The sequence below is a fragment of the Dipodomys ordii genome, unplaced genomic scaffold (assembly GCF_000151885.1).
Source record: "Dipodomys ordii isolate 6190 unplaced genomic scaffold, Dord_2.0 Scaffold13, whole genome shotgun sequence".
Taxonomy (NCBI): Eukaryota; Metazoa; Chordata; class Mammalia; order Rodentia; family Heteromyidae; genus Dipodomys; species Dipodomys ordii.
Genome location: NW_012267229.1, coordinates 22,959,817 through 22,983,920, shown reverse-complemented (window position 1 = coordinate 22,983,920; position 24,104 = coordinate 22,959,817). Strand labels below are relative to the sequence as shown.

Here is a 24,104-nt window from a genome sequence, read left to right as displayed (position 1 = left end):
TTTCAAAAATCACATGTTAAAATCCTAGCCACCAGGACCTCAGAATAGTATTAGAAATGGAGTCTTTTAAGGAGATAATTCAGGCTGGGAATGGGTCAGTGGTACAACGCTTGCCTAGCATGTATGAGGAACTAGGTTCAATTCCCAGCATATCAAGAAGAAAAGAGGGACAAATGAGAGATAAAGTATGAGATTGTATGAGGGGCCTCTAATTCAGAATGACTGGTGTCTAGTTTGAGGCCAGCCAGTGCTAGATAGCAACCTTATCTCAAATTCAAAAAAAAAATTCCTTCAGTCCTTTATGACTTAGTTCAACAATTACCTCCTCACTATCTATAACTGAACGATTTCATTACCAGGGCCTATAACGGACATTACAGATTGAAGCTCTGACTTCGAGTGCTCATTCCAATTCTTCTGAGTGAAAAAGGATTAATTCCTCACAATTCCAAATTCTGTAAGATGATCAAAACACTTTATTAGACATCCCTCTCTCAAAGTCAAATTAATCTCTTCATCTGACTGAGAAAAGTGAAGTTAATAAGGGGAGTAACTTATGGTAGAACTACAGATTAAAATGCATGAATATGAAAACATGTAAGTACTAATTAAAAAATATATATAGCATGCTTTATAACCTCCTGATGAAGAAGGCCTCTTAAAGTATGATATACAACCCAAAAGTCTTTCAGGAAAAATAGTGATATATTTGGTTATGTGTAAATACAAATATTTTGCATGGCAAAAATCATTATAACCATTAAAGTAAAACCCAAAGGTTAAGGTGAGACAATCTGTATTTCATATCAATAAACACCCTCCTTCCTTAATCTGCAAAGAGCATCTAGAAATTGGTGATACAAAGGCCAGTAACTGAAGAGCTTGATTTCAAGCATCAGTCTTTCCAAACTGGATCAAATGCTGAACTCACAGACCTCCTAGAATTAAACACACACACACACACACACACACACACACAGCCAGGAGAATGTCCACAAAATACTGGTTAGATATATTAGAATGGTGAGTGGACTATTGTATTACTAATATATAATTTAGAACTTTTATTATTTGTAAGTGAAATGGCCTGTGGATTTACTTATTCATAATATTCTTTTTCTGTTCTCAGGAAGTGTTTCTTTGAGTCTTTCTCTTTTAAATGCTTAAGAATATCTTCCTACCAAAGACATTAAGCCTAGAGTTTTCTTCCTGAGAGCAAAGGTTTTAATTGCTGATTAATGTTTCATTAAAGTGCTGAACTGAGCTGAAGGGATAGTCCAGTATCTCTCTCTCTCGCTTGCTCTCTCTCTCTTTCTCTCTCTCTCTCACACACACACACACACACAGTCATTATGTTTCTAACAAATGTGTCTATTCAGCTAAGTTTTCAAAGTTTTTGTTTTGAAATTGTTCATAGTATCTTACTGATTGATTGATGACCCGACTAGCTGCAGATTCTCCCAGAGTTGAGTTCAAGTCACTGTTAAGGATGTTTAGGTTGTTACCCCAAACAGAGAAAAACACTGGCACTGATCTTGAGGCCCAACAAAGTCCCTAACTTTCATACACAATCCATTCCTGGCCACTTCACTGTGGGTATACCTAGGTAGAACATACCTTTTTCCTTTCTGTCTATTAGGAGGACAAGGTGCAGTATTCAGTAATTTCCTTTAACAAATACTTCGGATCTGATCACCCAGGTGCTTTCCTGCTTCTTTCTTTAGAATCCCCACTGACCTATCTTGTGAGAAATCCCTGTTGCTGTTTTTGGGGCAACTTTAACAGAAAAACTAATGGAGGGTGGGCCGTTACTAGGTTCCTTGGACCTAAAAGCTTAGTGTGAAGTTATGAGAGGGCTGCTGTAGTTCAAGTTGTCTCTCCTGATTTAAATGTTTCATTCAAACTGAAGATGGCTGTCTGTAATCCCAGCTACTTGGAAAATAAAGCAAGAGGACAGAGAGGGAAAGATAAAAAAAAAAAAAAAAGCAAAAGACCAGGTGCCAGTGGCATCCTTGAAATCCTAACTACTCAGGAGGCTGAGATGTAAGGATCTCAGTTCAAAGCCAGCCTGGACAGGAACATCCGTGAGACTCTTATCTCCAATAAACCACTAGAAAACCAGAAGTGGCACTGTGGCTCAAGTGGTAGAGTGCTCGCCTTGAGCTGAAGAGCACAGGGAAAGTGCCCAAGCCCAGAGTTCAAGCCCCACAACTGACAAAAAAAAAAGACATGCTAATTTCTAGACAACTGTGGGTTTTGCTAGAAAAAAACTGATTATCTAATATCTACAGAGAGGTGACTGGTTAAATAAATTATGGTATGTTTATATAACAGAAGACCAATATAATGGAAACACATTGTTTCTGCGAGCTTAATCGGTCTCTATTTTATACCTAAGGGTACTTCCCCATTGTACACAGTCTCACCTGGAACCTAAATCTTAAGCAAGCAATGGCACAAAGACAAAGGGACAGTTAAAATTTATTTCTGACAGTATCCTAGAGCAAAACCAGCCTGGCTGCTTCTGCTAAAGGAGGATCAGGGTTTTCTGAGCTTGCCTTGGTTCTGACCATTTTCTGAACTTAGCTTTTATTTCTTGAAGCCAAAATGTTTATAAGTGATGCAACCATAAAATCATTGAAAAGAATAAACTGGATCTATGTGACTGTTAGGGCCAGAACAAGATGCATACTATAATCTCATTTAAATAACTTTAAGACAAGGTATCTTCTTTTTATACTCAGACATGCACAATTTCTGATAGGATGATCCAGGAAATTGTTACGTGTTACTTCTATGAAGAGTGGTAATTTGGGGAGAAAGGAAGAAGCAATTTCACTTATTTTAAGCCAGGTACCAGTGGCTCAAGCCTGTAATCCTAGCTACTTAGGAGACTGAGCTCTGAGAATCCCGGTTCAAAGCCAGCCAGGGTAGACAAGTCCCTGTGAGATTCTTTTTTTTCTTTCAGTTGGAGGGCTTGAACTCTGGGCCTGGGTGCTGTCCCTCAGCTCTTCAGCTCAAGGCAAGAGCTCTGTCACTTGAGCCACAGCACCACTTCTGGTTTTCTGGTGGTTTATTGGAGATAAAAGTCTCACGGACTTTCCTACCCAGACTGGCTTTGAACCTTGATCCTCAGATCTCAGCCTCCAGAGTAGCTAGGATTACAGGCATGAGCCACTGGTTCACCCAGTTCCTGTGATACTCTTATCTCCAATTAACCACTAAGAAACCAGAAGTAGGACTATGGCTCAAAGCAGTAGAATACTAACTTGAGTAAAAAGAGCTCAGAGACAGCCCCCAGGCCCTGAATTCAAGGCCCAAAACCAACAAATGTGTGTGTGTGTGTGTGTGTGTGTGTGTGTGTGTGTGTGTAATACATTTTTAAAGGGGAAGACTGGGGGACATAGGTCAGAGGTGGAACACAAGAGTACTTGCCTAATATGTATAAGGTTTTGGGTTCAATCCCCACCCCATCCAATACATACCTAAATTTTAGTCATCACATGTAGGAGAGGGCAATTGCTGGTTGAGATTTATAAGCAAAATATGTATCTATAAATTTAAGATATTCAGCTAAATAAGGACAGAATTTTTATTTATTGATTTATTGTCATGGGACTTGAACTGGTTCCCTCAGCTCTTCAGCTCAAGGCTAGCACTCTACCACTTGAGCCACAGCACCACTTCCAGTTTTCTGAGTGGCTTATGGGAGATAAGAGTCTCACAGAGTTTTCTGGGGCTGGTTTTGAACCATGATCATCAGATCTCAGTCTCCTGAGCAGCTAGGATTATAGGCATGAGCCACCAATGCCTGGCTGGACAGAAAATTTTAAAAATATTTTGAGCAATACTTTGGTTCCTCACAGTAATAAATCAGAAATAAATTTTACAATTACAACTGGTCTCTCACATACCTTACAAATCTTGGGTTCTATGACTCTAACACGCAACATACATTTTCTTGATAGAAAAAAAAACCACAAGGAACAATAAAATAATCTGCACACATATACATCAAATGGGTGGGAGTACCAAGATGAAGAAACTTTCAGAGCTTGAGCAGGATGTTTCTCAGAGGAAATCCTCAATTGTCACTACAGAACTGTGGGTGAGCTTACATCGTGGGCCTAAATTACTCTATAATTTGCCTAAAACCAACAAGATGGTATCTCTGAATTTAGATACAGAAAGATATGAGGCAGTTTGGATATTTTGATTTAATTTAAGGCCAATCTGTACAAAAATATTTGTAAGGTTGTAGAGACTGGCAAACTTTGAATAAATAAGTAACCTTCTTATAAATATATTTCAGAATGTTAGCAGTAAACTATTGTTGTTATTGTACTGAAGTTTAAACTCAGGGCCTCATAGTCGATAAAGCACTGTACCACTGAGTCATGCCTCTAGCCCTTTTTACTGCACTTATTATTTTGAGATAGGGTTTTACTTTTTGCCCAGGGGTGTGCCTGTGATCTGCCTCATTGTTACTGGCATGACAGACTTCCACCATGCTCAGCTTCTTTCGGTTGAAATGGAGTCAGTGTCTCCCAGACTTTTCTGTCCCCGCTGGTCTGGAACCATGATCCTCTCCACCTCAGTCTCTACATAGTTCAGGATAACACACACACGCCACACTGCACCTGCACTCAGCTGTGGGTGGAGAAGGAGGTCTTGTGAACTCTTCTGCTTGAGCTAGCTTCAAATTGCAATCCTCCCATTCTCAACCTCCTCTCCCCACAAGCCACTAGCACCCAGCAACAGTAATTTTTTTTTTCTTGGTTGGTCATAGGGCTTGAACCTTAAGCCTGGGCACTGTCCCTCAGTTCTTCAACTCGAGGCTAGTGCTCTACCACTTGAGCCACAGCACCATTTCTGGTTTTCTGGTAGCATATTGGAGGTAAGAGTCTCATGGACTTTCCTGCCCAGGCTGGCTTTGAACTGTGATCCTCAGATCTCAGACTCTTGGATAGCTAGGATTACAGGCGTGAGCCACTGGCGCCCTGCAATTTTTTTTTGGGGGGGGGGAGCATCATGGGGCTTGAACTCTGGGCTTGGGCACTGTCCCTGTACCCTTCAGCTCAAGGCAAGTACTCTACTGCTTGAGCCATAGCGCCACTTCCAGTGTTCTAGTGGTTTTATTAAGGAGAAGAGTCTCATGGACTTTTCTGCCCGGGCTGGCTTTGAACTGAGATCCTCAGACCTCAGCCTCTTGAGCAGCTAGGATTACAGGCATGAGCCACCAGCACCCGGTTTGCAATAAATTATTTTTAAGCACTGTTCTTAAATTTTTTTAATTTATTCTTTTTATTTTTTGGGTCCGGTGGTGGGGCCTGAACTCTGGGCCTGGGCGCTGTCCCTCAGCTCTTCAGCTCAAGGCTAGTGCTCTACCACTTGAGCCACAGCGACACTTCCCGCTTTTTTCTTTTTGCTTATGTGGTGCTAAGGAATCGACCCAGGGCTTCATGCATGCAAAGCAAGTGCTCTACCACTGAGCCACCTTCCCAGTCCCTTAAAATTTTTTTATTTTATTTATTTATTTTTTGGTCCAGTCGTGGGGCCTGAACTCTGGGCCTGGGCGCTGTCCCTCAGCTCTTCAGCTCAAGGCTAACACTCTACCACTTGAGCCACAGCGCCACTTCCGGCTTTTTTCTTTTTGCTTATGTGGTGCTGAGGAATCGAACTCAGGGCCTCATGCATGCAAAGCAAGTGCTCTACCACTGAGCCACCTTCCCAGCCCCCTTTCTCTTCTTTCTTTTTCTTTTCTTTTCTTTTCTTTTCCTTTCCTTTCCTTTCCCTTCCTTCCTTCCTTCCTTCCTCTTCTGAATTCAGAACCTCAGATTTGCTAGGAGGCCCTCTACCTTTTGACTACCACTTGAGCTACATCTCTAGTCCCAAAATTCTTACTCCTGATAGGATGTTGGTTACAGTGGGTGTATGCATTGTCGGGAACATTTTTACTTACGTAAAATTCACTTGGGTTAATGAAATTTTTTTTCTTTTCTTTTTTCTTTTGGTGCCTGTACTAGGAGCTTATACTCAGAGCCTAGGCACTGGGCCTTCATTCAAGGCTGGTTCTCTACTACATGAGCCACACCTCTGTTTCTGGCTAGAGATGAGAGTCTCAGGAGCCAGGCACCAGTGGCTCACACCTATAATCCTAGCTACTCAGGAAGCTAAGATCTGAGGGTCTTGGTTCAAAGCAAGCCAGAGCAGGAAAGTCTGTGAGACTCATCTCCAATAAACTACTCAAAAAAGCCAAAAGTGGCTCTGTGGCTCAAGTGGTATAGTGCTAGCCTTGAGCAAAAGATCTGGGACAGTGCCCAGGCGCAGAATTCAAGCCCCAGGACAAGCACAAAAAAAAATCTCATAGACTGTTTTGTTCAGATTGGCTTTGAATTGTGATCCTGAGATCTCAGCCTCTTGAGTAGCTAGGATTACAGGTATGTGTTAATGGTACCTGGCTAACATTTCTTGTTTAATTAATTCACTGGCCCACAATACTCTTCCTGATCTGACACCTACTAACTTCTGAAAACTTATCTTGCCCCCGACTTATTCTTACTGCCCTTCGGTTACACTCGCACTTACTTCATTTCCTCCAAGAGTAGGTCTTCCCCTAGCTCAAGGCCATGATATTCCTGGTTTTGTCAGTCTTCAATCATCTTCACCCTACCCTATCCCTTCCTCATAGTTAACTCCTACTCAGCCACCAGTCTCAGCTTGGGTGCCATTTCCCCCAGGAAACCTTCCTTCTTTTCTTCAATCATATATAAAAATACATGCTCATATGTACAGGCTAAGACACCTTGATGTTGCCTTGACATTTCTAGAAACATGTCTTAGATCCTAAGGTTCCTGATAGCAGGCACAATGTTCTATTATTCACTAGCATAGACCTAGCACTTGGTATGTCACAAGTGACTGGTAGATCATATTTAATGAGTGATAAATTAAGGGGTATGACTATTAGTCCCCCTGATCTCACTCTAAGATGCTATCTGAATTCTGTATCTGCCTTTTTTTTCTTTTTGGTTGGTCGTGGGGCTTGGCTCTTCCAGGTCAAGGAGTGCTTCCAGATCAAGATGTATACTCTACCACTTGAACCACTGAGCCACTTCTGGTTTTCTATTGGTTAACTGGAGATATGAGTCTCATGGACTTTTCTACCCAGGCTGGCTTTGAACTGTGATCCTCAGTTCTCAGCCTCCTGAGTAGCTAGGATTATAGATGTGAGCCACCAGCACCTGGCTTTGTGTCTGTCATTTCTAATCCACATGTTAAAGCATAACAGCCATACTCTAACTCTAACTCTACTTGAATTTCTTTTTTTTTTGGTCCGGTCATGGGCCTGAACTCTGGGCCTGGGCGCTGTCCCTCAGCTCTTCAGCTCAAGGCTAGCACTCTACCACTTAAGCCACAGTGCCACTTCCGGCTTCTTTTTTCTGCTTATGTGGTGCTGAGGAATTGAACCCAGGGCCTCATGCATGCAAGGCAAGCACTCTACCACTAAGCCACCTTCCCAGCCCCATCTACTTGAATTTCTTAACTAAAAAAGAGCAAATGTCCAGGTTCAACAGAATTTAGGATGACAACAACTTTCAAAGAGAAAAATATGCATGTACACTGTTGGCACTTGATGGCCTCCAAGCCACCAGACCTGGGTTGTGTAGACAGAGTTCTATGTGAGATACTTGACTATACGGCATTGGTCAGACTGGCCACTCCTGGGCAGCATAAACTTAGGCTTTTCTTTCTTTTTCTTTTTGGCTGGTCTTGGGGCTTGAACTCAGGGCCTGGAGGCTGTCCCAGAACCTCTTTGTGCTCAAGGCTAGTGCTCTATCACTTGAGCCACAATGCCACTTCCACTTAGGCTTTTTAAGAGATGAAATCAATGCTGTGACACCTTTAAGTTTTCAACTTCAGAAAGTTAAACAATAACAACAACAACAACAACAGAAAAGCCAACTGAATTCCCTAAAAACTCTCCTTTGCAAGGCTGTTATGAGGTGGTGGGAAGGAAAATGGGAAGATGAGTCAGAGTGAGTCAGTGTGAAGAAAAAGCTCTGTTTCTGGTAAACAGTTTGCTCTTTTACAGACAGGATTAGGATTACCCGACTCCTACTACTAAAAATACACAAATAACAGGTGGTATACATTATATAAGTAGTTCTAAAACACAGACTTGGATCATTGATTCTAAAAAGGGAACAGTTAATCAGCCTTGGACCAGACCTTCCCCAGGGCCTATTCTTCTTGGAGAGGCCCCAAAACTAAGTAAACATTTCATCTAAAACAATTAAGACCCTAAGTGTTCCAGCTCCTCACTCAAGTGGCCTAAAGGAATGACTGAGGCTCTCTTACAATAACTACCACTTCATGAACACCTGTTATGTACTGATCATAATGTGCCAGGCACATCGTACGATTCATCTTTAAACTTTACAGTAATCCCTAATATGGATACTCTCAAGATTTTTATAGATAAGGAACCTGGGTTTTAGAACTAATGTGACTATCCAAGGCAGTATGTTGGCAGTGGCAGAATTTGAACTCATGCCATCTTGGAAATGCTTGCTTTTCTTCCTGTCATCCCAACTGAATTCAGATATTAGTATGTATGAATCACCACACATACGACAGTGAATGTATCAGGAACAATAGGGATACATGGAAAAAGAACCTATTCTAAATTTTAGGAAAGTAAAGAAGGAAATAAGACTACCTAGGAGAGACTCATCTACTTCAGAAATCTTGAGCAAGGCTTGCCACACCCAAGTTAACTGGGAGATTATAGCTGAAATGTTCGTGGAAGATGAAACACAAAGCAGTCAGTAACTACTGTCATGAGTAAGAGTATGTTGTAGGGATTTAGATTTTTATCACGATCTAAGGCTCTGTGGCAGGTTCATGAACAATAAGATATCTGAGACAGGTTTGACAAATTGACAGCAACAGTGAAAAGTGAAGGGATCAGTGGAGTACAGGGAGTAGCATAGTTGGAATAAACCTGGGATTAAACCCTTCATTGCCTTCAGTAAAGCAGGCAAAGATAAAGGGGAGACAGCAGATATCATGCTCTGTGGGCCTTGAGGATGCCACAAGTCCCTTTCAATGGAAATGCATAGGAACTGCCCAAATTTCCCAGTTGGTTCAGGTGCCTCAGGAACACATTTAATGGTTAAATCAAGGCCTGCTAACTAACTTTCTGGACCAAAGTGGTGGTGGTAGTATAACTGAGTAAATGACATGTATATACAATTGTACAACATATGTATTGGCATAACAAAAGCCCTCATTCCTTAACACTGAGTCATTCCACAGGCATGCATTTTCTTTTACTTTAATCTACAGCTCCCTCAGTGGGGGACATGTTACTTCAACAACACTCAACAGGTTTGGTCTGCTCTTAGCTTTTTGGAAATGTGGGAGGAGAGGAGGGCATTCTTGCTTGTCACAATATTTGACAAGACCATTAAGTAGCCAGCTTCTTGTGGGGCAGTCTTACAGAACAAAAAATGTATGCAAGTGAAAACCTCATTATTATCTAGAATTATCTCTTTTTTTTAAATTTTTGACAGTCTCACTATGTAGTCCATGCTAACCTTGAATTCATAAGACTACAGACTACAGGGATTACAAGTACCCCCAAGAACATATGACAAACTTAACTCTTAAAATGTTATAAAATGGGTGGGTATAGTGGTACATTCTTGTGGTCCTAGCTACTTAGGAGGTAGGAAGGTCATGGCAAAATTGGGAAAGGCCATCCAAAAACAAGCTAAAAGTAGGACTGAGAGGGGGCATGATCAAGTAGTAGGAATAGGTAAAGCACTGAATTCAATCCTTGGCACTATATTAGAAAAGAAAAACCAGGGCTGGGAATGTGGCTTAGTGGTAGAGTGTTTGCCTAGTATGCATGAAGCCCTAAGTTTGATTCCTCAGAACCACATAAACAGAAAAAGCCAATGTGGTGCTATGGCTCAAGTGGTAGAGTGCTAGCCTTGGACAAAAGAAGCTCAAGGACTGGCAAAAAGAAAAATAAATCAAGCTGGACACTGGTGGCTCATGTCTGTAAGGCCAGTTACTCAGGAGGCTGAGATGTGAGGATCATGGTTCAAAGCCAGCCAGGGAAGGAAAAGTCCTAGAGACTCTTGACTCTAACCATAAAAAGACAAAAGTAGAGCTGTAGCTCAAGTGGTAAAGCACTAACCTTTAGCAAAAACGCTCAGGGATGGTTGCCAAACCCAGAGTTCAAACCCCAGTGCTGGCACAACAAAGAAAAAGAAAAAAACAAACTTGGGTATAATTTTAGAACCAATGAATTTAGAAGAATGCACCTACTACTATATACAGAGAAGATTATATTTTCTTTTTGTTTATTCATTTATATTTTATAGTTCTGAACATCAAACCCAAGGATAAGAGGAAAAGCTGGGAGAGAAGAATCCATCCTACCCTCATTAAGGGGACAGTCATAGAGGAAGTTAAGAGCACTGAATCAAGAATTTTCAACCTTGTTCTCAATAGGAAATGTACTCATTACCTTGCTCATGGAAATGTAACCCCTCTGAATAGCATTTTTACAATTAAAAAAACATACAAATTTTTTTTTCAACCTTATGTACCTTATTGTTCCTCCTCATGCCTCAGTTTGCCTATCTGTAATTTAAGGACAATAACAGCACCTATCTCATACAGCTGTTAGGGGGTTTCAATGAGTCAGTGAATGGAAGCTGTGTAGACCACAGCCTGGCAGAGACAAGGCTCTACTAAAGTCCCAGCTACTGTCAACATACCTCGGGAACTAACTGCTCATGGTGCACCTGACCATCTTTCCATTCTGAGTTATTTGTACATGCAAAAATGTTGAGAATTCTTGCTAAGTCATTTTCTTCCCATCAGTCCCTGCTGTCCTCCGAAAGCACTCCAGACAGAGTTTACCTATGCCTCTGACAATCAACTCCAAAGCATTTTTTTTCCTTAGACAGCTCCTGCCTTCTTTTCCATCGCACCAGAACACCTGTTCTCCTCCTCCTCCTAATTCTTATTCTTCAGGATGCTAGCCAGGCATCGTCAGTTCCTCCGTAAGCCTTGCTATACTCAGCCATCACTTGACTATCCTCCTCTGAGTCTTGCTCCCTGGAACTTAACACAGGACTACCTCAAAGATTTGATTACCTTTCAACTTGTAGGTATCTCCTGAAATAGTATTTAAATTCATAAGCACAATAACTATGTCCTTCTTTGTTATATAATATCCTAGGCTTTTCACTGCTCCTCAAGAAAGATGTATGATGAAATCTTTGATCTAAACTGTTAAATTTTCCCTCGGTAGCAATTGAACCTAAGGCTTCACATATGGTAGAAAAATCACTCTACTACTGAGCCACATTCCCAGCCACTTGCCCTGGTTTTTGCTGTTGTTTGTTCTGTTTGTTTTGGAGAAAGAGTCTTGTTATGCAACCTAGGCTAGCCCTGAACTTGTGATCCTCCTTTCTCAGCTTCCCAAGTTACGATTATAACTGTACAGCACTACAGCCAGGTGTTCTTGTTTTTAATGCTGCTGACCTAAAGGCTTTGTCCCCAAGGAGCACTTCAATTGGCAGTATGTTCTATGCTAACATAATGCCACGAGTGGTGCCAATGTAATTCAAGCAAGATGTGCTGCACGATCATTACAGGCCAGGGTACAGTGAAGAATTGATATTGGAGCCACCTTCTGAACATATCGTAAGCACAACATATGCTTTGCCCTCCAGGAAAACCCATCAATCTACCTGCATTCTCTACCTGAAGGACCAATGTGAGGTGATCAATGGGTGACACTCTAAATGTGACAGGGAAAAAATCCTTTTCCCAAGATGGTCTCCACAAAACATGTATACAGGGGCTGTGGATACAGCATGGCAGTATAGTGCTTGCCTAGTATGTGCAAAGCCCTGGGTTCTATGCTCAGCACCACAAAATGAGGAAATGTATATACATGGAGGACAAAGAAGGAAACTAATTATTCTAGACTGAGACTTTGGAACCAGCAACCACAAGAGAATTCCATGACCTAAGTGGAGTTCCTTTTCTTACAACTAGATAATCATGCCCATGGTGCTTAGACTGATACTTTTTTTTTTTTTTTGGGTCCGGTCGTGGGGCCTGAACTCTGGGCCTGGGCGCTGTCCCTCAGCTCTTCAGCTCAAGGCTAGCGCTCTACCACTTGAGCCACAGCGCCACTTCCGGCTTTTTTCTTTTTGCTTATGTGGTGCTGAGGAATCGAACCCAGGGCCTCAGGCATGCAAGGCAAGCGCTCTGCCACTGAGCCACCTTCCCAGCCCCTAGACTGATACTTATACTGCTTGTCATGGCATTCAAAGCCTGATGTGAGCCAGGCCTTGGCAGTCTCTCGTTTGAAGCCGTGCCACTCTCCCTATCACTGTCAGGCTTTGTTTTTGAACAAGCTAAACTCAACTCCACCTTGGGACCCTTGTGGCTGTACTACTCAGCACCTATGTGACCACAGAAAAGTGACAGAATCACTTTGCAACTCAGTTCCTCATCCACTAAATTCAGCCATTCAGGAAGTATGTGCTGCTTGACCATCTGAGCTAACTATAGACCATGTCCTGGCCTAGGCACTAGATATGAAGCAGTGAGCAACACAGACAACAAAACAGTTAAACAGAAGATGTTATGGGGAAAAAATAAGAGTTCACATATTATTATGGTCAAATGGTGGCATTAGAACACTACTCTTTTGGAGTTAAAACCGTATCTTGTATTATTCTTGTTATTTGGGGATATGTAATTGGTGTTTAGATTATTTGAATGAAGTATATAAAAGTATAAAATGCTATAAATCACAATTGTTAGAAGGCAATTTTTACTATATGAAACAACAAAAATCAAGGTTTTAAAAAGTCAAACATAAATGACAAGTGGTAGTTTTAAAAGACAGTTTTCAAACGTCCTGAGAATTTAAGTCTACAGCCCTGGCTTTTTGACCCATGTTTATGTAACTCTCATACCCAAGGGACATGACAGCCAAGGGTACTGTCCAAACAAACATTGTAGAAATTTATTAGAACCATCAGGGATATTCCATTTCTCTTCCCACAGCATCCAGTTCTTATCTCAGACAGATAAGGCTCTGTGTGATTTGGTGAATGTTGTGCATATTTAGAATTTTTTGCATCATTGAGAAGGCAAAATATTTTTTAAAATCTTTATTAAAAACAATGAAAATTGACTTTTCCAGAGAAAGTATAGTTCTAGGAATGTTGCTATGCAATCTATGATAACAGCTATCTTTACTTAGGAGCTGACAAATTGTTTTAAGAAAAATGTACACAAGGATATTGTTTGGGGTTTTTTTGGCCAGTCTTGGGACTTGAACTCAGGGCCTGGGCACTGTCCCTGAGCTTCTTTTGCTCAAAGCTAGCTAGAACTCTACTACTTGAGCCACAATGCCACTTCTGGCTTTTCCTATTTATGTGGTACTGAGGAATCAAACCCAGGGTTTCATGCATGCTGGGCAAGCATTCTACCACTAAGCCACAGTCCCAGCCCACAAAGATATTGTTTACAATTCAAAAACTGTAAAACAGAAACTGCTACAGAATTTTTTTTGGTTGGTCCTGGAGCTTAAACTCAGGGCCTGGGTGCTGTCCCTGAACTCTTCTGCTGAAGGCTAGTGCTCTACCACTTGGAGCCACAGCACCACGTCCAGTTTTCTGGTGATTAATTGAAGAATCTCATAGACTTTCCTGGCCAGGCTGGCTTTGAACTGTGATCCTGAGTAGCTAGGATTACAGCTGTGAGCCACCAGCACCCAGCCTTGCTACAGAATTTTTCCAACATCAATCCTTAGCCAAGGACTCCTTGGAAGAACTATTTTGATCCCTTTATCAACTTGGTTGATAAGTATTTCAGGTCTAGTATATATATGGGCAAGCTCTATAAAGTAAAATTGTTTTCACCCATTTTAAACAAACATTTGGTAAGTGAAAATGAAGTTTACTATGCTATAATGTTTATTTGCCAAGCTGACGAAAAACAAATAACTCTAGGGGTAAATAAAATGAAGTCTCAGAATGAAAGAGCACACAAGGAATTGGCCTGACTTCACCAAAACCCCAGAAGTGTGGTCTCAATAATCCAGAATATTCCTCTGGAAAAATAATCATTAATGGTAATTAATCTGGAATACATTTACATGTACTATATCACTGCCTGTGTAACTAGAGGTTTTTATTATTCTCACTTTTCAGATGAAGAAACCACAGATCATAAAGGCCACCACAATCAGCTCTTCTAAGCAAAGCAGTGGCAGTGTGACAGCAACAGAAGCAGCAATGACACAAATTATACTTGCCATGTGCTGGCATGGTTCTCTGCACTTTCATATGTTAACTGGTATACCTTATGACCTTATAATAAAGTAGCCAGGGATGTCTATGGACTACCAGACTTCTCTTTCTCCATCCTGCCTACCATATATAGAATTAAATGAGGAAAGGGGAGACATGGTTCAAAAAGAACTGTATTTACTACCTGACTCATGTAACTGTAACCCTTCTGTACATTACCTCTACAATAATAATAAAATAGTTTTTTTTAATTTATTTTTTTGGGGGGGTCCGGTTGTGGGGCCTGAACTCTGGGCCTGGGCGCTGTCCCTCAGCTCTTCAGCTCAAGGCTAGCGCTATACCACTAGAGCCACAGCACCACTTCCCGCTTTTCTCTTTTTGCTTATGTGGTGCTGAGGAATCGAACCCAGGGCCTCATGCATACAAGGCAAGCGCTCTACCACTGAGTCACCTTCCCAGCCCTATTCTAAAATGTTAATTATTGAAATTGGATGATGGAAATTTCTCTATACTATTTGTCTATTCCTTTATGGTTGAAGTTATTTTATATGCCTTTTTTCCCCTCTAATATGGAACCTAACCTCCTGATGGAGTAAGAGGCCTAACAATGAATTCAGATGGCTATTCAATAAAAGAAGAAAGTGACACTGATCTATCCACCCACTCAGCCCATGAACATAAACTGGCACCCATTATGTGTTAGAATAGGTAAAGACCCAATGAAGGATTCCCATCATCACCAACTAAGAGTTTAGTAGTAGATACAAAACAAATGCAAAAGGAATTATGGAAGAGAACTATTTATGAGAAATGCTATTAAAAGAAAAGTCCAAACAAAGTGCTCTGTGTGTTGGAAAAAGAAGTCATAACAGAATAAAGTCCATTACATAAAACTCTGACACAGTCCAAAGTTTTTGATATATTAAATGTTATTTAAACTTAGTGAGTGATCCATAGAGGAAAGCAGCTAAACCCCAAAACAAAATTAGGTCTGGAATACCAGAATATTTGATCTCTTTTATAGTATTATAATGGTTCCCAGAGTGAAACTCAGAATTCTTGTGAAAAAGAAAAGAATCCCTCTGAACTGCTTGGCCAAAATAAACTAGAGAAGATTTATCTAGAAAGAAGTTCACTAGCACATTCTTTATAATATTTAAACTAATAACATGAATGTACTACAGGAAGCCAGGTGCTGGTGGCTCACACATGTAATCCTAGCTACTCAGGAGGCTGAGATCTGAGGATCATGGTTCAAAGCCCGTCCAGGCAAGTCTGTGAGCCTCATATCTCCAATTAACCACCAGAAAACTGGAAGTGGCACTGTGGATCAAAGTGGTAGAGTGCTAGCCTTAAACGAAAAAAGAATTTAGCACCCTGAGTTCAAGCCCCATGGCCAAAAAATAAATAAATAAGCAAACAAACAAATAAATAATAGAATATACAACAGGGCTTAGTAATATTCAGTTCTACTGATGTGCAGTAACCCATACATCACAATTTAAAAAACTCTCTTCCTGAATGCTGTGCTCAAAAGCAGAGCATTCAGAAGTGGCGCTGTGGCTCAAGTGGTAGAGTGCTAGCCTTGAGCTGAGGAGCTGTGGAACAGCGCCCAGGCCCAGAGTTTAAGCCCCACGACTGACAAAAAAAAAAAAAAAAAGCAGAGCATTCACATACCTGTAGAAATTCCTACAGTGATACAAATGTCCTACATCAGGGCTGTCTAATACAGCAACTACTAGTCACAAGCGACTAATGAGAATAAGATACTCAATGTTTAACTCAATTTCATCTCAACTGATTTCAGTTTAAGCAGCGATGTATGCCTGGGAGCTACTACATTGCATAGCACAGTAGAGAATAGCAAAGAACATCCAGAGGCCATGAGAATGAAACACTAAGTTTTATAGAGTGAAAGGAGAGGATCCAGTAAGTAAGTATCCATTAAGAAGCATCTATTGTAGATTAACTGACATGAAAAATATTAAATATTCATGATGTAGTCAAATGAGGCATAAGAATTAAGAGCCATTATATAAAGTGTAATCTTATGGATTTGGTCTCCAGAAGTGAAAGTGAGAGATGGGAAACATAAAAATGATAGTTTTTTATGTTTAAAAATGGGAGGTAGGCTGGGAGCCAGTGGCTCATGCCTGTAATCCTAGTTATTCAGGAGGCTGAGATCTGAGGATCGAGATTCAAAGCCAGCCCGGGCAGGAAAGTCCATGAGACTCTTATCTCTAATAAACCACTCAGAAAACCGGAAATGGCACTGTGGCTCAAGTGGTAGGGCTAGCCTTGAGCTGAAGAGCTCTGGGACAGCACCTAGGCCCAGAGTTCCAGCCCCACGACCAACAACAACAACAACAACAAAAAAGAGGTAGAATGGGCATTGTTGACAGCCTTACAATGGTGGATATATACACTGTCAGGCCTATATATACACTGAGGCAGTGGTTGGCACTTACTGTACTTTAACAGGTATCCTTTGCTCTCTCCTTTCCTACTCAAAGACCATCTGGCTAGGAAGCTAGAAGTCTACTTGTGACCACAAAGTGACCATACCAGTGCAAGTTTTGTGACAAGGATGGAACTGCTATGTCAGCAACACTATCTACTTTGGACTTAACATTTGTTCAGACAAATATGCCCTCACTTAAAATGTTATCAGCTGTCAAAACAATTCCCAACTGACCAGTCAACTCAGTGTCCATTCTCCCTACACAAAGAAAAACATCCTTTCTAACAGAAACACGATTCTATTTCTGATTAGTCTAAAAATAACTTCATCTCTCTTGGAAAGAACTTAAGAACCAGACCTAATCCAATCAGGAGTTGGCATTCCCCTAGTGACAGGAATGGGTTGAGGAATGGATACATGACCCAATTCAAGCCAATGAGCTTCTCCTACAAGTTTTCTGGGGGCTTCTGAAATACATTCAATACATTCTCACTTGTAGGAGGACAGAGAAAGGAGTAATCTTTCTATTCATTAGACCCTGCCTGCTGCCCATGGCAGGTATCACACATACCTCTGAAGCCAAGACTGCTGCAAGTAGAATTTGGACAATAGCCTGAGAATCAGACTAGTACTCTGGGAGGGCACAACCAAAAAAAAAAAAATCTTAGAGAAGCCTGAGACAAGTGCTTATGTTAACCCTGAAGTCTGCCCTACTGGTAAGATACTTACCCTTCTATGAGCCCTAAACGTCCACATTAGAGAGACCATCTTAGACACAATAGAATAGGTGTTAGGAGTTATTCATGTACTTCGAGAAGGCAAGGAAGTCAGATTTTCTAGTGGGCATGCAAGGCTAGGCACAGGGTCCTGACAATACTGCTGTGCTTGTTCCACAAACAAATGATTAGACAGTAAGTTCCTAAATACTGAGTTATTTTGTAAGATCTTTATATGCAGGCTTTTGTTAAAAAGAAAAAGTTGCTGAATCACTGGTTTTGTGTGTGTGTGTGCCATTCCTGTCACTTAAACTCAGGTGCTCAGCACTGTCCCAGAGCTTTTTTGCCCAAGGCTAGTGCTCTACAACTTGAACCCAGCTCCACTTTCTAGTTTTTGGTGGTTGATTGGAGATTAGAATCTCATGATCTTTCCTGCCCAGGCTAACTTCCATTCTCAGATTTCAGCCTCATGCGTAACTAGGATTATAGGCATGAGCCACCAGTGCCGGGCATATTGTGCTTATTTTAAAGGCCTCATAATAGACACAGCTGACATTTTAATGTCAAGACTGTGTGAGCCCTTTATTTCACGCAATCCTCACAAGAAACAAGAACACTGCTTACTTCATCTATTTAACAAATGAGGAAAACCTGAATCTTAAAAAGGTTAAGTAGCTTGTGTAAGCAAATAGAGCCTAGGCCAACATGTGAATTCATGTCCAAAGGGACTCAAGTGCTTTGTATCTAACCCTCAACCTTGTATTCTGCTGATGCATAAATAAGAGCATGTCCATGACTTCCCTGAGATTGTACTACCTGCTTCACGCTATTCTGTTCTCTTGACCCTCTAAATACATGAAAATCAGCACAGCACAAGTTCCCATTCTTTGGTTTAGAAACACGGCCACATTTATAATGTCCCACACTCAACATATAATTTGTAGAGATCATAAAGAAACTAATGGTGAAACATGTACCCCTAACAGAAAGCCATCTGATTATGTTTAGTTGATGTTGAAGATCACGGTCATGTCACTAGCTTTAAAAAAAATAGAAGTATATAATAGGACTAGGAAAAGGGAATGCTTTTCTTTTCTTTTTTGCAGTCATGGAGCTTTAACTCTGGACCTACATGATGTCTCTCAGCTCATCAGCTCAAGGCACGGTAGTGAGCCACGGCACCACTTCCAGCCTTTTCTGTTTATGTGATGCTGAGGAATTGAACCCAGGGCCTCATGCATGCAAGGCAAGTGCTCTACCACTGAGCCACCTTCCCAGCCTTTATTAAGCCTTTTCTAGTGCCAACTTTCAAAGTGTCTCTCTAGAGCCAAGTTTCACTGTTTGTCACCCTCCCTCCATCCTCTGTCCCCCCCCTCTGTCTCTGTCTATCTCTCTCTGTCTCTGTCTGTCTGTCTGTCTCTGTCTCTCTCTCTCTCTTTCAGCTTCATAGCCTGTTGCCCAGGCTGAGCTCAAGCTCCCAGGCTCAAGTATCTTCCACTTCAGCTTCCTGAGTCCTAGGACTGCTGGTGTGCACAACACCAGGTCTATAGTGGCTACTATCTGACCCTTCTGAGATATTTTATAGATAAGGATAATTATGAGACCTTGCCCAATGTTATTCTAACTGCCTGAACTGCAAGTTCTGGCTTTTCCCATTATACAACTATGAATTTCTCTAAGTTCCAGCACTTTTCAAGGACTAGCTAGCAGAATCAATGCGGCTAAGGCCACTGAAAAGCTAAATATGTTACGAGTCTTCCTAGAAATACCCTTTCACTTAGGTTTCTGTTACTTTACTATTTTGGTTAAACAAAAAAAATCAACTAAAAATAAAATAGTTTTTCTGAGCAAACACTTTATGTAGTCTTTTATTCACAAGGTAACAATCATCAGCCTATTCTGTGTCTCTCTCTCCCAAATTCTATCATTTCTAAAGTCACCCTACCCTTTCCTCTCTAAAATCATGTAGTTATTGCCTCAAATCGAAGCCTGCTAATACTTTGGAATACTTTTCCTACATTTTCCTCTAGTAGTTTCTGACTTTCAGATTTTACACTAAGGTCTTTGATCCACTTTATTTTTATGCAGGAGTAGGAATCAAGTTTAAATTTCCCTCTGGGTATTTTTTTTTTTTAAGGAGAAGAACCTGGTACAAGGTTTGAAATTAGGGCTCAGCTTGCTTACCTGCTCAGCTGGTGTTCTACCAACCACTTGAGCCATACCTTCAGCCTTGCTTTTTGCTAGTTATTTTGGATGAGAAGTCTTGCAGAATTTACTGCCTGGGCTGGCTCTGAACTATGATCCTCTAGATCTCAGCCTCCTGAATATCTTAAGATTACAGGCATGAGTCACCAGTGTTCAACTTCAGGTATTCTTAGGGAAATCCTATCACATCATTTTCCTTCCTTTATTTGACTTCACTTTTATTATTTTGTAGTCCTGGGAACTGAACCTGGGACTTATACATACAAAGTAACTGTTCTACCACTGAGCTACAGGGTCAGCCTCATTTTCCTTCCTTTCAATGGCTTCTCCCTGCCATCTGGAAAAAGTCCAAATTACTGCACAAAGGTTCAGGGTGGGGGGCTGGGAAGGTGGCTCAGTGGTAGAGTGCTTGCCTTGCATGCATGAGGCCCTGGGTTCAATTCCTCAGCACCACATAAGCAAAAAGAAAAAAGCCGGAAGTGGTGCTGTGGCTCAAGTGGTAGAGTGCTAGCCTTGAGCTGAAGAACTGAGGGACAGCACCCAGGCCTAGAGTTCAGGCCCCATGACCAACCCCCCCCCCCCCGCCAAAAAAAAAGGTTCAGGTGGCTCTCCAGTTTTATATCCTCCCTTCTTCCTAGTCTAGCATTGCCAGAACCTGTTCTCCTTCCCACCAGTGGCCAGGAGGCATCACCTTCCACTTATTCCTCTCTTAGCCTTAAGTGTCCTCCTCAACGTCCTCCCATTGCATTCAGGCTGCCACTGCCCTTCTGCACTTTCACTCCCTCACTCCCTAAACAGTATCCACCCTGTGGGCTGATTATGAGACAATGCTGGATCATTAAAAAAAAAAGAAATCTATGCTCAAAAAATATAAGGGAGGAGGGGCTGGGATGGTAGCTCAGTGGTAGAGTGCTTGCCTTGCATGCCTGAGGCCCTGGGTTTGATTCCTCAGCACCACATAAGCAAAAAGAAAAAAGCCGGAAGTGGCGCTGTGGCTCAAGTGGTAGAATGCTAGCCTTGAGCTGAAGAGCTGAGGCACAGTGCCCAGGCCCAGAGTTCAGGCCCCACAACCGGACCCAAAAACAAAACAAAACAAAAAAAAATATAAGGGAGGAAAGGAACAGACATTTACTCATGATCTCACAACACAACATGAAGAGCTTACCTTTCCAGTTTTCATGTTTCATAGCAGTATTATTGACAAGTGTCAAAATATGAAAGCAACACAAGTATGCAGCAATAAATAAATGCAGAAACAAAATGTGCTATAAACATACAATGAAGTATTATTCAGCTTTATACAAGAAGGAACTCCTAACACATGCTACAATAACAACAAAAAAAGGATGAATCTTGAGGCATGACGGTAAGTGAAATAAGGCAATGACAAAAGACAAATACTTGCATGACTCCACTTATATGAGATCCCAGAGTGCTAAAACCCATACAAAGAAAACAGAATGGTGGTTGCCTGCAACTTATAGAGGGAAAATGGGAAATTGGGAGTGGTTCATTGAGTGTAGAATCTGAGTTTGTAAAATGACCAAGTTCTGGAGACTGGTTGTACCAGTCTGTGAATAGAGTGATCCCTCACCTGTTGGGGGGATTACCTTCCAGAGACTCCCTGGATAGATGAAAATCCACGAAGTAGAAAGCATTAAATAGTTGTCCCTCACTCATTCATGGTTCACTTATTGCTACTGCATACTTACACTACTATACACTTAAAAATTGCTATTTAAGGGCTGGGAAGGTGGCTCAGTAGTAGAACGCTTGCCTTGCATGAGGCCCTGGGTTCAATTCCTCAGCACCACATAAGCAAAAAGAAAAAAGCCGGAAGTGGCGCTGTGGCTCCAAGTGGTAGAGCACTAGCCTTGAGCTGAAGAGCTGAGGGACGGCGCCCAGGCCCAGAGTTCAGGCCCCACAACCGGACCCCCCCCCAAAAAAAACCCAGAAAAACAAAAATTGCTATTTAAAAATGTTTGTGCTGATAAATTTGTGTGCTTTACCACAATTAAACATTTATGTTTAAAGAACTAATAGTCCAAGAAATTTTTTCCTATCGATATGTATACACTAAAAAAAAAACCCCCCAAAAAACCAACCCTAGGAACATACTGTACTGTAATCTGCTATTTACACCTAATCCATATGAGGCAACATCTCTGCTATGTATAGCTCCCACCTAAGCTTTCCTCAGTGGCTGAAGTCTTGATCACATGACTGCATCATAATTTAGCCAGTCTGTTTTCAGCTGTTCATTATTATAAAAACATCACAGTTGACATCTCTGCATACTTTCTCATGATGCCTCATTCTACAATCTCTGTTCCTAGCGTCAGTATTCCATTCTCTTGGTTTTTTTGTCAGTTGTGGGGCTTGAACTCTGGGCCTGGGCACTGTCCCTCAGCTCTTCAGCTCAAGGGGAGCACTCTACCACTTGAGCCACAGCACCAATTCTGTTTTTCTAGTAGTTTATTGGAGATAAGACTTGTCTCACAGGCTTTCCTGCCCCAGCTGGCTTTGAACCGTGATCCTTAGATCTCAGCCTCCTGAGTAGCTCAGATTACAGGTGTGAGCCACTGGCGCCCAGACAGTATTCCATTTTCCACATGGGAAAAGTACCACTTTATCATCTTAACTCCCATCCTGCGTTTCTACTTCCAACTCCAACCTACCCTTTGCCTATGTGGCTAGACTGACTAGGCATGTTTAGCTTTATTTCTAAGTATATGCCTTTCATGTTGCTAACTGATATCTCACCTACAATTATCTTTTCCAACTATTATTACGGGCATAAAGGGACTGTTTGGGGTGGGAGTACGGCTTAGTGGTTCACATGCTGAGTGTGCTTGAGGGCCTCCCTGGGTTCAATCCCTAGCACCAAGAAAAGGAGATACAGGAAGCGGAGGACAAAGGGAGGGTTAAAGGAGGAAGAGGAAGAGAAGGAGAACAAAAAGCCATAGCTGGGGCTGGGAAGGGGGCTCAGTAGTAGAGCGCTTGCCTTGCATGCCTGAGGCCCTGGATTCGATTCCTCAGCACCACATAAGCAAAAAGAAAAAAGCCGGAAGTGGCGCTGTGGCTCAAGTGGTAGAGTGCTAGCTTTGAGCTGAAGAGCTGAGGGACAGCGCCCAGGCCCAGAGTTCAGGCCCCATGACCGGACCAAAAAAGAAAAAAAAATTAAAGAAAAAGCCATAGCTTCTTCTCTATTTTGTAACTGCTTTTGCTCTTAACCTTATCACATCTAAGTATTTTAACTTAATTCTTTAGAATCTTCCCAGCAGATAATCATATCAATGATAGATAATTATATCTGTCGTAGTGATTAGAGAAAATGGTCCAGACTCAGGCAGGCCAAAATACAGGATTCATTCCAATACAATGTGCCTTTGGGTACCATTTTTACCTTAGTTTCTTTGTCCTTAAATGGGATATGGGGACTGGAGGCATGGCTCAAGTGGTAGATACTTGCCTAGAAATCATGAATTCCTGAATTCAAACACTTGTACTGTCACACACACACACACACATTTATACAAATGGAGGATCATAATAGGACCTATCTCACAAGGACCTATCTCTTTAAGTAAAGATTATAGGATTGAAATTAGTTCAAGAAAAGGGCTTAACACGGTACTAGTTCAAAAACTGCTCTGTACTGATAATGAAAGTATGGCTTTTCCCCCACACACCATGGTTTACTTTGTGACTTCTGCATTTCATTGGTGTGCTTCTGTAAGCCATGGCCTCTCCTACTCATCCAAAGTGTGGGCTCCATCAGACTCTCTTAGTTATCTACTCCACCTTCTCAGGAAAGCTATGCTATCTATTTCCTGTTCAGCTCTCATATCTTCTCAGCCTTTCCCTCCTACCCACTCTGTGCCAACCGCATTACAGCAGTCTCCGAGGCTTTAAACACACACATACTTCACCTTATTCCTCAATCGCTCCCCAGCCCTCTCCCCTCCCCTTCCAGCCAACCTTCTTTGAGCTGCCTACACTCTGTCTTTCTCACATCCCACTTACTTCATCCTACTGATATATTACATTGAACCTTTGGAAGCTGCAGATATTATAGATTCCACCCCCACCATTTCACCAGATCTGCTCAGTGGGGTCCCTAGTGACCTCTGAAACTTAGTATTCAGAAGACATACTTTAACTTATCTTACTTAAAAACATCTCCAGCAGCACATAGCAAAGCAGACCTCTCTCTCCTTTGGCCTTCATTACTATATTCTTCTGGTTTTGTTCCTCCTTAGGCCACTTCTTCGTGAGATTAAATAAATTGTTCTACTAAGAATTATGAAATACTGTCACCATGCATAATCTGGGACTTCAACAACAAAATCTCTCTAATTG

The 24,104-nt window shown here is 41.5% G+C and overlaps 1 protein-coding gene across 3 annotated transcripts in view; it reads right to left on the bottom strand.

The window, feature by feature from the left end:
- Positions 1–24,104, bottom strand: part of Pkig (protein kinase (cAMP-dependent, catalytic) inhibitor gamma) — a 75,431-nt gene that overhangs the window by 49,145 nt on the left and 2,182 nt on the right. Inside the window, exon 1 of one of the 3 annotated variants that reach the window (XM_013011128.1) lies at positions 17,551–17,576. The exons of the other annotated variants lie outside the window; for them this stretch is intronic. The gene's annotated coding sequence lies outside the window, so the exon portion shown is untranslated. Of the gene's footprint in view, positions 1–17,550; positions 17,577–24,104 lie in introns of those variants that run through there. 3 annotated transcript variants of the gene reach the window in all.